Source organism: Coturnix japonica, chromosome 6 (genome assembly GCF_054131305.1).
Source record: "Coturnix japonica strain WE chromosome 6, WE-NBRP24, whole genome shotgun sequence".
NCBI lineage: Eukaryota > Metazoa > Chordata > Aves > Galliformes > Phasianidae > Coturnix > Coturnix japonica.
Window position 1 is genome coordinate 6,688,862 of NC_140668.1, and position 15,069 is coordinate 6,703,930.

Genomic DNA, 15,069 nt, shown 5'->3' on the forward strand with positions numbered 1-15,069 from the left:
GAAGGGCTGAAACAGGGCCTAGGCAGGGGTGGGTAAAGGCCACAGGTGAGGCCTCACACAGCTGTTGGGGCAGAGGGGCCAGCGTGGCACTGGGAGGGGTCTTGCAGCCACCCTCACTCTCTGATGTCCCTCCTTTGCTCACACCAAGGAGTAGTTGGCCCACTTTTTCAAGTTAGTAGTCAGAAAAAATGCCGCCTCTAAGCATGTCCTTACCAGCTGTAGGCCCGCCCTTGGGGAGGCTGTTGGAGAGCCCGGATTGCCAGCACAGTGAATGTATGGCACCTAGGAACTGTTAAATCACTCTTCATCAATGATAATCTCTGCAATTGCCTTAAACAAGAGCAGCTTTTGAACAGTCCTCACAGGATGAAAATGCACGAAGACAAATCTTTGTACACTAACAGCCTTCCTACCCACCTGCCTGCACATTCTGCATTGTGCAGGGCAATGACTGCTCCCGAGGATTCAGACTTCCCTCTCTTACGGCTTTTTAAGCCACATAATCCCACAGGAAATTTAGCTATCTTTTAAAAAGCAAAAGGAGAGAAGAGAACACAAACCTCCAGCCCTCCAGCCCTTAGAAAATAGTCCCACAGACACCTCAAAATTCCAAGATAGGGTGAGGAGAACTAATTTGTTTTTTCTTGTTTAAATCTCACACTATGACATTTTTTGCAGCTGGCAGTGTGCTCAGCACTCTTCAGCAGAGCAGCCTTTCTGCATGCTGCAGTACTACCTCTGTGTCACAGGCAAGAGAAAGGCAGAAAGAAATGCATAAGCCTCTCCCCAGTTTCCTCCCATTCTCCTAAGACCTGTGGGTGAACCATTGAACCAGTTGTTTGGAAAATTTCTGCTCCAGCAGGCTTATTCAATCATCCCAAAAAGAGACAGAGGCGAATCTTCAGCTCTCTCATTTTGAATTCACTGGGGCATTCCCCTGTGGAATGTCTCAAAGTACCGAGGGACACAGCCTCTATTTTATCATTATACCCCAACAGTAGTGAGCCCTTCCCCCTTTTCCTATTGGCTGAAGTACTTCGGGTTCACGTTCTTCTCGGTTTGCCTGTCAGCCATCACCCCCAGTAGGTACCCCCCCTTGTTTCCTTTGGTTGTACAGACTTTGCAATCTGGGTTCAGAGTTTGTTGTTTTGCCCAGATTCTTCATTAACATCATATGAAACTAAAAAAGTTTCAACTCACATTTGATTTTTAGCTTTCTTAGTGGAGATATTTTTTGAAATAACACTGTGAAAACATAGGAAATAATTTTTAAAGTAGCACTTGGCTTTTTAACGTGAATAAATTTAAAACTCCAGATTTACTTTTAACTTCTTTGCTTTTTCATTATTAACTTTCCCATATGCTGTACTCATCATAGCCCGATGTAGAAATATGAGGAAGTAATTTAATATGAAGATGGAAAAGGCTTGGATAGATAGAGCAAGTTCAGTCAGTCTGTAGAAAAAATGATCTTGCAATCCTTTTTGACAATGAAGAATGAAAGAACATCCTGGCATTTATTCTTGTCTGGATATCTGGAAGCTACTGAGGGTCTAGCGAGATCGAAGAGAGACTTGTCAGGCACGATGCTCTCAGAAGAGAGTGGAAAGTTGTACAGCCTGCACTCCCAGGAGCAGCGTGACCCATCTTTATGCAGGATAAAGCATATCACTCTGTGCAACAGGAATCTGAACAAAGGGATCTGCAAAGTAAATGTGTTAGGTACAGCAAGCTCTGTATTTGGGGTTACTGTATTTTCATTGCATTGTGAGCACCCAGAGGTCATCTACACTTGCTCCAAATGAGCCCTGATTCCCACTGCACAGCACTAGCGGGAGGTGAAAAAGCCTCTGTGCAGGTGGAGAAGACCTTCTGTAACTCAGGAAAACAGGGCTTCATTGCACCCTGCTGCTAACACTCAGAAGCAGTGAGGCAGGTACAAGTCATATGTATTTGTAGACCAAAGGCTTTGAATTTTGTTATGAGAAAGGAAGGAAATACTCGATAAAATTCTACTTTTAAGACTACCTCTCATCCCAAAGTGGTTATCTAGCAAGCAAAAAGGTGTCTGTATTGAAATGCCAGAGCAGGCTGAATTCCTCTGCAGCTGTCAGAAAATGTTTGTTTTCTGCATAAGAAAAAGCTTAAAAGCCTCCATATGGAAGCAGGAAGACTTTTTGGCATTTAAAGAATTAGCACAGAGAAGAAATCTATGCTTCAAGATATTTCTAGGGCTGACTGCAGCAGAACTGCAGGAGGGAAAAAAAAGAAGGGAAAGCAAAGAAGAAAACAAAAGCATTAACAATATGCACATTGACAAGCTACCTGGACAGTGGAACAAAAGTATATTTGGGAGTGCCACTGCTGTGGCTAAAATAATTAAATGAATAAACTGATGTCTTAAACAGTGCTACACTAAAATGGAGCAAACACAAATTAGTGGCCGTTCAAGAATTGTACACAGAAGATGTTAATTGGAAAGGGTATTCAAGTAACGTAGCACAGCTTGTACTAAGTTGTTTAGGAAAGATATTAGTTCTTTCCTTTAGGTTTATAAAAACATACACAAGGTCTGCAGCCTAGAAGCCATAGCCCACCTATGGCTCAGTCCTTGGGGAAAAAAAAATGTGATACAAGCCTTCCAAAACTGGAGGGATTCTGAAGATCACTGTTACCAAGAATAAGATGTTACTGAGCTAGATTTGCAGCCTCAAGTGAGTCACAGAAGAGAAGCATCAGTATGCTCCAGTTGGAGCAAAAGTGTTGGCTGCTTTCACAAGAGGCTGACTCCAATCTGAAATACAACACTGCCATTCTGCAAAACGTGTTTCTCCCTTCAGTCTTGATGTGATTGCAGCGTGGTGATATTCAGATACTATGAAGCTTAATTTAAGAGTCCATTTGCAGATGGAATGTTATTTGATAATCTGCATCTGTAAGCAAGAAGTTAGAGAAAATACAATGCAGAGCCAAGTTCAGGCACTGCAAACATGCTGTAGCAGTAATATAAAGGAAAACGGGGCAGAGGAAGAGAATATCTCCCCTCAGGGGAAAAGCAGTCTTACTGATGAACGAGATAAGACAATTAATAGCTAGAAGAGAGCAGATCAAAGGCTGGAAACTAAAATCAGTGTTAATATAAGCTGTCCACGCAGGTGACAAAAGCTCAGATCATGGTACAAAGACCAGATCAGATAAGAAAGAAGGCAGAAAGCTAACTTGCTTTTGACCCCTCTTTAAGATGGAAGAAGAAAGAAGCCTAAATGTCAGGCTGCCACACAGAGGGCTGCAGGAAGGCTCACAAGCCATAAAATCCAATCTAAGCATGCATGCAGGTAGCATTAAGGATCTTGTCTCTGCCAGCTCATAGCCAACCCAAACAAGGGCCAGAGCTTCACTTAGGAAAAGGCTTTTCAGGATCTTTCCTGAGGACAGAAAGCATTTGAGCCTCAGGACACTGGTACGTGTGTGCTTCATCTTGTGCCCACGGGCACGCTTTAGGAAGCATGAAGACCTGCAGGGGAGGAGCAGAAAGTCTGACTCCAAAGCTGGAAAGAGATGCTACACAAAAGGTCTTGAAGCACAAATATCCTTTAAACAACAATGGTAACGTGCACTGGTCTGCTCATAGCAAATATAAACCAGAGACAGGAATTTCTTCAAGGCTACTAAGGCAGAAAGCTCTGTAAATATTATCAGATGCAACAATGCGGGTTACAGTGAAATTTTCACCTCACCGAAGACAAAATACAGAGGTATCTTCAAGGGAAAAAAAAAACTGTAAGACATGGAGCCCTCATACCCTTCACTGAATACCCCATTGGTATTGGAGTTTAATAGTGCTGCTGGAGCCAGATGCAGCTGCTCATTGCTCTTGAGTTTTTTACTCAAGGGGTACAAAAGCTAAGGAATTGCCTTGCCAGGTAAGCATCCCTGCTAAGTAACCCTGATTAATCTATCAAATGATGACAGTGCTCTGAAAGGATGAGCAGCGCTGCGATCTTCATGGTTCAAGGCTTCACAGTTGAATGAAATCATCTCTTGTCAGCTTTCCGCAGGCTCTGTCAACTCCACAGATACTGCATCACACAGGTTGAAATCCTGTCTCAGTTAACAAATGCCCTTGCTATCTGGGTCTAGAAGCGTGCCTGGGAAATTTTATGAATGAGGTATTACGTGCTACTACATGAGGTACTACATGCATGGGGGTACACAGAGAATGCAAGAGAAGGGCACCAGTATCTGGAGAAACAGAATATTGAAAGCAGCCTGCAAAAAAGAGAAATCAAAGGTCTACTGAAGGGGAAAACAGGACGACATGGCACATGGGGTGGGCTTGCAAAGAAACCACTAACTCCCATCACTGCTGGATTTCCTCTCCACAGGTGGCACAGCCCTAAGCAGAACATCTGTATAGGTTGGTGACTTGTGACTGGTCGTGGACACCCAGTGCTACCTGAGCAGATGTAGGAAAAGAAGAAAGCCAACAGGGAAAGATATGAACAGAGACTATCTAGCTGGACTGCATCAGATACAGAGCTCTAAATCTGCTGAGAGCCAGAAAGTCTGTTCTCCCTTTTAGCCTACACAGATGTTTTCGTCAAGGTATTAGGTACAGCTCATTATAACAGCATCAAGATGTTTGATCGAGCATTACTGTTTATGGCAGAGAAAGAGCACTAGCTAACAGGGAAATTGGAGGCTCTTTTTCAAATATGCTGTGACTAGCAAATTTTAGCAACCTATGCTGCGAAAACCCTATTTTTTATTGAGGGAACAACATGACCCCATTGTGACAGTATAGGTGTTTACCCGTTTTGCCTGGACTGCAGACACAAAAACAGCTTTCTGTACAACAGCACTTATTGTATTTCAGATTGTTCCAAGACGCCTTTTAGCAGACATACTGCTAATGCTGGAGATGCTAGATACACTGAGGTACAGCAAGGAATCAGTTAGCTGTAGCTCTTAGATATCCCATAGCCAATAGAGAAACACTGCCAACAGGACCCTGCTCTAGGCTCTCTGATGCACTGATGGTAACGGCAGTTTATCGAGATGATATGCCGAGTCTCCAGAGCAGTTCCCAGGTCCCCAGTTTTCCTCCTTTCTTGTGAGTCAGTTTACAAAAGCTTATTGCATTTACAGCTTTGATGAGCTCTGTGCATTCGTGAGAGCACAAATTAAATATTGCTTCAGCATATATGGGGATGTACAAAACCCCTTTGGTACACTGATGTTTTACCTCCACTCTTGCTGGAGGATTACATTTCCACCTCTCAGATACCTTCCTTCCCAGACCATACACATTGCACTAGGAACTCATTCCTGGATCTACAGCAACTTGTAATGTGTATGTAAGGAGAGACATCTGCTGTGGGGGCTCTCAGCCTAGCCCCTTCATGTGGTGAAGTGGTATCAGCTCTATACCAGCCCACACAGGAGCCCCCAGGTGCAGCCAAAATGATGCTCCCTGACGTCCCTTCCTATTCTGGTACTGAACCACCTTACAGCCTCTCTCCCCTGGGCCCCTTTCCTCAGCCCACACAGACACTGGCCAGCACAGAGAGCTCATGGACCTGTGGAAGCAATGTTTCTGCACCAGCTGATCCATGGGCAGCACTTGCTCATATGAAGAGCCTCCTCCTGCAGCCCTGTGCAGACAGCTGGGAGCTGTCACCCTTTGCCTTGCGAAGGCCTAAAACAGACGAAGTCTATTTGCTGCTGTAGCATCACTGAAGTAGCAGAATCCTCAGCAGGGTGATGGGAAAGCAAACAGTGAACTGATGGGCAGGACATCCACAGCCTCTCAGGGCTCTGTGTGAGATGCCTACTTTGTTGTCTCGAGGGAGGCGTGCTGCCTGAGGAGCCCATCTTATAAGAAAGCTGTATTTTTAAAAGCTATTTAAAAAAAAAAAGTCTTTCTAAAAAGAATGAGGGATCAGTGAAGTACAGAAAAAGGAGCTGTAATGAAAAGTGCATGAAAAAAACGGGATAGTAAGGAACAGAGAAACTATGCAAGCTCATTGGAGGTTGCTTTTCTTACCACATGTGAGTCTCCCATGGTTTGTTAGTAGAACCTATACCTGCAAGCAGGCACGGAGAAAGCCCACTGTTGTTAACACTGGGTAACCTCTTCACCTGTACTTGAGTTAGATGAGACTTCACACCAAGAACAAAAGAGAAATACCTTTTTGGCACAGCACAGCCGTGCACTTGCATGTCTTGCCTGCAGCCAAAATGTCAAGCACGGCTGCAATAGGCAACCTCTAAGATCACCTTACCTTGAAATCTGGTTTCCTGAAAAATAGGGGGGCAAAATTTACCAGATGCTTTGTCAGATACTCGCTAAAATAACATCATCTCACAATTGTCAAATGCCCACGGATTGAAAGGGTGAGCAGCAAACTCAGCTGGCTCTATTAAGAACCTTATGGAATTTTTGCATGAGTTTGTTCTACTGAAAATAGGGCTTTAGTTATGCTTGGAAGGAGGTGAAGAGATTGTTGTTTCTGCGTTTCATGCGGAAGAGCCTGAAGCACACCCAGTGACACTGCATTTCACTTACCTTTAAGCTCTGAATCTACCTCTGGGGACCATAAAGTTCATGCTGAGAAACAAAAACAGCAGAAGAAAGGCACTTCTGAGACAACATCAGAATATTTGAGAAACTCGATGGGGAAGCAGAGAGCACAGGAGTTTGCCATGCAGTCCTCTTGTCAGGAGTCTTTCAGAGAGGGGTGGATCTAGCAAATTAATGTTACTGGGATGATAAAGTTTCTATCACACTGGGAATGAAAAGGAAATCGCCCAGTAACAAAAACAGAGATGGAAAAAGATGCTAAGAGAACTTCACTGCAGCACTTTGCTTTCCTGTAATGCTTTCCCCTTGTCTCTGTGCTGGTTTCTTTTGATCTGTGGGTCTTCCTTTGTGTCAGCTCACAGTGGGCTGCCAGGAGGCTCAGAGAGTGGAGCAAATCAATTGGTTTGTGTGCAGGCTGGGAGGAGGTGGCAAGGTGGTTTCCAGGGACTGGCACAGCGAGAGAAAGAGTTGCCTTGGCCTTTCTCCACTGGCATCCCAGTGCTGCCATAGCAGAAAAACTTTGAACCAGAAGGTGTGCCAGCAATGCCCATGCTGTAGATCTGGCCAGCTTGGAAAGCACCAAGTAGGCTGGCAAAGTGTTTGTGCCATCTCCTTGGCATCATTGCCAAAACAGTAACGCAGAACCTAAAACTGGTGATGCTTCAGAAAAGAGAGAACAGCAACAGCCCACCAAATCTGTCTTCAGAGCACGGGAAGCCATACCCAAAATTCTGCTCCAGCTGACATCGCAAAGGGAAGCTTCATGTCTCTCTTCAACTCCTAACGCCCCACACAGGGAGAAGGAAGGGAGGCTGCTGCCCATCCCTATGAGCCTTGGCCTTTTGCCTAGGTGTCACAGTGCTGCAGAGGGAAGAAGGACCTTTCCCAAAATGAACTTTCTTATTATCACTATGACTTTTTAGAAATAAGCCAGTGGTTTCTGCTGAGAAATATTGCACTTTTTGTTAGTCAATAAGAAAGGCAATTGAAATCCCATTGCAGCCTCCAGCATGTAACACTCTGAAGGTTAGCTTCAAATGTTTCCCAGTGCAGAATTAACCAGAACATACATCATCGCTTTTACAGGCAGCATCATTTCTGATATCTCCAAAGATAACAGTATGGATCAGGGGGATTATCGTGGCATTAGCTGCTCTGATTACCTTCCCTACAGTTTAATAACAAGAGCACTTAGACTGTAGGTGTATCAACAGAGTTTTAGATTTGCGAGCAAGGAAAGTTGGGGGTTATTAGCAGAACAAGAGGAAAGAAAAGGTCACGCACTGCAATGTGCCTCTCAGGATGCAGCTGACATATTCAGTGGGGCAGGGAAGTGATTTTTCACTACAGCGTCATGAGTATTTTGACGAGAAGCAGTAAGGACTTTGAAGATCCATCTTGTCACATCCGGGCTGCTTTGGCTGCAAACTTAACCCATTAGAAAATAAGGCAACCACATTTGGCAACATCACCGCCTTTTAAAAACCTTACCTACGCTCTGCACACAGTTCACTTTGCTCCTGTTTATCTGCCTCTGTCTACAGTGACAATCCTGGATTGCACTGGTTTTATTTTAATCAGGAAGCAGACATTACTTCCCTGGGAATAAAAAGCCAGAAGATGGGGTCTCTGAAAAATGGTGTCTACTAGCTCCACTATCACTCCTCCTGCCCGACACCTTCCCCAAGGAGCTTCACTGCTCTCCCCAGAGGAACCACAGAATCACAGAATGACCCGGGTTGGAAGGGACCTCGAGGATCATGTAGTTCCAACCCCCCTGCCTAACAGGGCCACCAAACATACACATTTACTAGATCAGGTTGCCCAGGGCCCCGTCCAACCTGGTCTTGAACACCTCCAAGGATGGGGCAAGGAACCAACTGGTTGGTATTTTACTGTGGAAAACAGAGGGGTTGCTGAAGAACCTTAGAGCTAAAATTACAAGCTACCAATGAGATTAAACATTTTTCCCAGGCGCACTTACCAGAGATAATATAGAATAAGTTTACATTTCTATTGTTCCTGCTCTCTCTGCTTGTTAAAGTGCAGAAGACAATCCGTGGTCGCTTATTTTGTATCTAAGCAACTGTCAGACTCTATATCTACTAATAAGAAAGGGTATAATTATATGCTGCTACTTTAATTAGCAGCAGATGCCTATGTTTATGAAGTAAAATGTAAGATTTTCTGAAGTGCAGTCTTGCTTATATGCAAATTGCAAGAGCACTTTCATGGGTTTTTAAAGCTTTTAGTGGGCCCGGGCAGCTCAAGTGGGGAAGGGCACGGGGTTCACACAACACACTGTTGGTGCTTCAGTGCTTTGCTGCCCCAAAGGCCTGTTTGGGAAAGCTGTGAGGTGAGGGCAGATCAGTGCCTGCAGTGCCCTTCCGACACCACCAGCACTGGAGCAAAGCAGGTGGCTGCCCTGAGCCAAAGGGCAAAAGCTGCCTGCTTTGGGCACCTGCTATAGTGCCCTGGAGACGCAGCTGCAAAGCAGCTGAGATGGGGAAGAATCCTTAACGTCAATTCTTGATCTCATTGAGGTGCTTCAGCAGCACATATTGATGCAATGCAGCATTTCTTTTCAGAAGAAATAACAGCAGGACTATTGCTGAGGGGCTCTGCATGTAAGAGCAGTCGAGAGCACCAACAAAACAAAATGAAACCCCGTCTCCATGCAAACATGTGCAGGCACAGTATATAAATGAGAATAACCTTGTCCAGGATAGAAAATACTTGTTAGATGAGACTCTAATTTCTGTTATTCTGTATTTTTAGTCTTGTTTCCATAGAAACAGCACTTGTGATGATACTGTCCTGCAAGGTAGCAAATGGATATACATAAGTGTATGTTCGTATATGCATTCCCTCCTACCTCCTGAAGCTTTGAATGTATTTGCCAGCAAAGTTGGAAGTTCCACGGATAGCCAGATGCAACCAGTTCTGGGAGAGCATCTGGGTAAGGAAGAAGTGATTGTGCAGTTCCCCAGCCAAAGAAATCTCATCAGAGGGCAGAGAGCCTGCCAAGAGGGGAACAAGAGGTGGGCCATGCCATTACTGCCGCATCTCCTTGAGCCTCTGTAGCAAAGCTCATCCTCGCATGGACACCAGCCTTACTGTCAGCCGTGAGCCACATGTCCATGGGAAATCTGCTCCCATGTCTGGAAATCAAGACTCCCGTTCAGACGCTGGGAAAGTGCAAGAATCCCATGTGAAGGCTCGGCGCACCAACATAAAAACTGATGTCCGTCTTCCTTCTTTGCCCATCTTTTGGGGTCTCTTGCCTTGCTATGCGTGCAATTCACAGATAAAAGGTGGAGCAGCCAACCAAATTTGGCCCATTTCTTCAGCAAAATCCACTGTGCTACCTCTCATGGCCTTACATGCCAGATAAAGGACAGGTCAGATCACCTATCTAAATTAGAGAGAAATGCTGATTGTCTGCACTCATATTTCTCATTCTAGAAAGTTACTGAATCCTTTAGCATACCTTTATATTCCTAGATCTTACACCCCTCTGTAGTGGGTGTTATTCCAATCACAAGACTTAAGTTACACAAGACTGCACCCTAGCAGGCAGCAAGGGCTTGCAAGCACACAGCCCTTGCCTTTGTCTTCTCTTCCTGCACTTTCTAATCCCTAATCCACCCTCTGTGAGAGTTGGCAGCCACGGCTGTGCTTGCTGCAGTGCAGGCTGGCAGCAGAGACTCACGCCAGATGCTTTCCCACAGAGCCTGGGTTTGCTCTCGCTCTCACTCCTCAGTTGTCAGTTCTCACTGAAGGTCACCCCAACAGAAAATGTCTGTTTGTGCTTGGCCTTCACGCACGTGGTGTTGAGGCAGCGCTCCTTTAGCAGGTACTGCTACGCGCACATATGGAGCAGAGGAAGCTGGCGGAGTGATTAAGCTGCATTAAAATGATCTCGGTATCCCATAGTTTTCTGAATAAAATATAATAAGCAAATTCCATTCTGAAATCCATTTAGGGGAAGAAATATGTTTGCGTGGGTCAAGAAGAGCTTGTCAGTCTTGTGTGAAAAGATGAGTAACTTTTGAAATGTTTTCTTCAGGAATCTGAGGAACAAAAGAAGGAAAGTGATCATCTGATCATCAAGCGACGGCTGAGATCCAGAACAGCTAAAAAACCTTGAAGAAGCATGTTTGTTCCCCTTTCTCAGGACATACTTTTATCGTATTATTAAAACTGGTTGTTAATAAACAGTAACAGTTACTCCGTTGTGTTCTTAAATTTGTATATAGGTGTTTGTTGCAGAACGGCGGGAGAAAAGCAGACGACCACACCTGTCATTGACATATGATCAGCGAATCTCATTTAACCCTTGGCTGCGTGTACCTTTATAATATGGATAATTAGCTCATACATATTGCAAAAGTGCAGCTCATCATTGGTTCCCAATTACATACTATCCCCGAGTATCTTAACAGCTTGTTGTTATCAACTGAAAGCTACTCCCTTGCTGAGTTCCCAGAACCATGGCTAGTTTCTCACCATCCCAAGGCATCTTGTTATTCTTGCTGTCCTTGCAGGTGTTATAGCTGCTTGCCTAGCTGCACCGTGATTACAACCCTTCTCAGCTAACTAGCTGTAAAAAACACTCTCTACAGAAAGGGAAAAACAAGACTAAAAGAGAAAAGCAGCAGTGAAAGCGAAAAGAAAGATTAAAGAGAAAAGCAGCAGTGAATAGGAAAAGCAAGACTAAAAGGGAAAAGCAAGACTAAAAGAGAAAAGCAAGACAAAAAGGGAAAAGCGAGACTAAAAGGGAAAAGCGAGACTAAAAGGGAAAAGCGAGACTAAAAGGGAAAAGCGAGACTAAAAGGGAAAAGCGAGACTAAAAGGGAAAAGCGAGACTAAAAGGGAAAAGCGAGACTAAAAGGGAAAAGCGAGACTAAAAGGGAAAAGCGAGACTAAAAGGGAAAAGCGAGACTAAAAGGGAAAAGCGAGACTAAAAGGGAAAAGCGAGACTAAAAGGGAAAAGCGAGACTAAAAGGGAAAAGCGAGACTAAAAGGGAAAAGCGAGACTAAAAGGGAAAAGCGAGACTAAAAGGGAAAAGCGAGACTAAAAGGGAAAAGCGAGACTAAAAGGGAAAAGCGAGACTAAAAGGGAAAAGCGAGACTAAAAGGGAAAAGCGAGACTAAAAGGGAAAAGCGAGACTAAAAGGGAAAAGCGAGACTAAAAGGGAAAAGCGAGACTAAAAGGGAAAAGCGAGACTAAAAGGGAAAAGCGAGACTAAAAGGGAAAAGCGAGACTAAAAGGGAAAAGCGAGACTAAAAGGGAAAAGCGAGACTAAAAGGGAAAAGCGAGACTAAAAGGGAAAAGCGAGACTAAAAGGGAAAAGCAGCAGAGAAAGGGAAAAGCAGCAGTGAAAGGGAAAAGCAGCAGTGAAAGGGAAAAGCAGCAGTGAAAGGGAAAAGCAGCAGTGAAAGGGAAAAGCAGCAGTGAAAGGGAAAAGCAGCAGTGAAAGGGAAAAGCAGCAGTGAAAGGGAAAAGCAGCAGTGAAAGGGAAAAGCAGCAGTGAAAGGGAAAAGCAGCAGTGAAAGGGAAAAGCAAAATCAAAAGAGAAAAGCGGCAGTGAAAGGGAAAAGCAGCAGTGAAAGGGAAAAGCAGCAGTGAAAGGGAAAAGCAATACTAAAAGGGAAAGACAGCAGTGAAAGGGAAAAGCAGCAGTGAAAGGGAAAAGCAGCAGTCAAAGGGAAAAGCAGCAGTCAAAGGGAAAAGCAAGACTAAAAGGGAAAAGTGGCAGTGAAAGGGAAAAGCAAGACTAAAAGGGAAAAGTGGCAGTGAAAGGGAAAAGCACCCGGGAAAGGAAAAAGCAAGACTAAAAGGGAAAAGTGGCAGTGAAAGGGAAAAGCAAGACTAAAAGGGAAAAGTGTCAGTGAAAGGGAAAAGCAGCAGTGAAAGGGAAAAGAAGCAGAGAAAGGGAAAAGAAGCAGAGAAAGGGAAAAGAAGCAGAGAAAAGGAAAAGAAGCAGAGAAAGGGAAAAGCAAGACTGAAAGAAAAAAGCATGACTGAAAGGGAAAAGCAGCAATGAAAGGGAAAAGCAAGACTAAAAGGGAAAAGCAAGACTAAAAGGGAAAAGCAAGACTAAAAGGGAAAAGCAAGACTAAAAGGGAAAAGCAAGACTAAAAGGGAAAAGCAAGACTAAAAGGGAAAAGCAAGACTAAAAGGGAAAAGCAAGACTAAAAGGGAAAAGCAAGACTAAAAGGGAAAAGCAAGACTAAAAGGGAAAAGCAAGACTAAAAGGGAAAAGCAAGACTAAAAGGGAAAAGCAAGACTAAAAGGGAAAAGCAAGACTAAAAGGGAAAAGCAAGACTAAAAGGGAAAAGCAAGACTAAAAGGGAAAAGCAAGACTAAAAGGGAAAAGCAAGACTAAAAGGGAAAAGCAAGACTAAAAGGGAAAAGCAAGACTAAAAGGGAAAAGCAAGACTAAAAGGGAAAAGCAGCAGTGAAAGGGAAAAGCAGCAGTGAAAGGGAAAAGCAGCAGTGAAAGGGAAAAGCAGCAGTGAAAGGGAAAAGCAGCAGTGAAAGGGAAAAGCAGCAGTGAAAGGGAAAAGCAGCAGTGAAAGGGAAAAGCAGCAGTGAAAGGGAAAAGCAGCAGTGAAAGGGAAAAGCAGCAGTGAAAGGGAAAAGCAGCAGTGAAAGGGAAAAGCAGCAGTGAAAGGGAAAAGCAGCAGTGAAAGGGAAAAGCAGCAGTGAAAGGGAAAAGCAGCAGTGAAAGGGAAAAGCAGCAGTGAAAGGGAAAAGCAGCAGTGAAAGGGAAAAGCACCAGGGAAAGGGAAAAGCACCAGGGAAAGGGAAAAGCACCAGGGAAAGGGAAAAGCACCAGGGAAAGGGAAAAGCACCAGGGAAAGGGAAAAGCACCAGGGAAAGGGAAAAGCACCAGGGAAAGGGAAAAGCACCAGGGAAAGGGAAAAGCACCAGGGAAAGGGAAAAGCACCAGGGAAAGGGAAAAACAAGACTAAAAGGGAAAAGCAAGACGAAAAGGGAAAAGAAAAACTAAAAGGGAAAATCAAGACTGAAAGGGAAAATCAGCAGTCAAAGGGAAAAGCAGCAGGGAAAGTGAAAAGACAGACTAAAAGGGAAAACCAAGACTAAAAGGGAAAAGCAGCAGTGAAAGGGTGAAGCAAGAATAAAAGGAAAAAGCAAGACTGAAAGGGAAAAGCAAGACTGAAAGGGAAAAGCAAGACTGAAAGGGAAAAGCAAGACTGAAAGGGAAAAGCAAGACTGAAAGGGAAAAGCAAGACTGAAAGGGAAAAGCAAGACTGAAAGGGAAAAGCAAGTCTAAAAGGGAAAAGCAGTTGTGAAAGGGAAAATCCACAATGAAAGGGAAAAGCAAGACTAAAATGGAAAATCAGGACTGAAAGGGAAAAGCAAGACTAAAATGGAAAAGCAAGACTAAATGGGAAAAGCAAGACTAAAAAGGAAAAGCAAGACTAAAAGGGAAAAGCAGCAGGGAAAGGGAAAAGCAGCAGGGAAAGGGAATAGCAAAACTGAAAGGGAAAAGCAAGACTAAAAGGGAAGAGCAGCAGTGAAAGGGAAAAGCAGCAGTGAAAGGGAAAAGCAAAACTAAAAGGGAAAAGCAAGACTAAAAGTGAAAAGCAAGACTAAAAGTGAAAAGCAAGACTAAAAGTGAAAAGCAAGACTAAAAGGGAAAAGCAAGACTTAAAGGGAAAAGCAAGATTAAAATGTAAGAGCAGCAGTCAAAGGGAAAAGCAGCAGTGAAAGGGAAAAGCAGCAGGGAAAGGGAAAAGCAAGACTAAAAGGGAAAAGCAAGATTAAAATGTAAGAGCAGCAGTCAAAGGGAAAAGCAGCAGTGAAAGGGAAAAGCAGCAGGGAAAGGGAAAAGCAAGACTAAAAGGGAAAAGCAAGATTAAAAGGGAAAAGCAAGACTAAAAGGGAAAAGCAGATTAAAAGGGAAAAGCAGCAGTGAAAGGGAAAAGTAAGACTAAAAGGGAAAAGCAAGACCAAATGGGAAAAGGAAGACCAAATGGGAAAAGGAAGACCAAATGGGAAAAGGAAGACCAAAAGGGAAAACCAGCAGTGAGAGGGAAAAGCAGCACTAAAAGGGAAAAGCAAGACTAAAAGGGAAAAGCAAGACTAAAAGCGAAAAGTAAGACTAAAAGGGAAAAGCAGCAGTGAAAGGGAAAAGCAAGACTAAAATGGAAAAGCAGCAGTGAAAGGGAAAAGCAGCAGTGAATGGGAAAAGCAAGACTGAATGGGAAGAACAAGAGTGAAAGGGAAAAGCAAGTCTAAAAGGAAAAAGCAGCAGTGAAAGGGAAAAGCAGCAGTGAAAGGGAAAATTAGCAGTGAAAGGGAAAAGCAGCAGCGAAAGGGAAAAGCAGCAGTGAAAGGGAAAAGCAGCAGTGAAAGGGAAAAGCAGCAGCGAAAGGGAAAAGCAAGACTAAAAGGGAAAAGCGGCAGTGAAAGGGAAAAGTAGCACAGAAAAGCAGCAGTGAAAGGGAAAAGG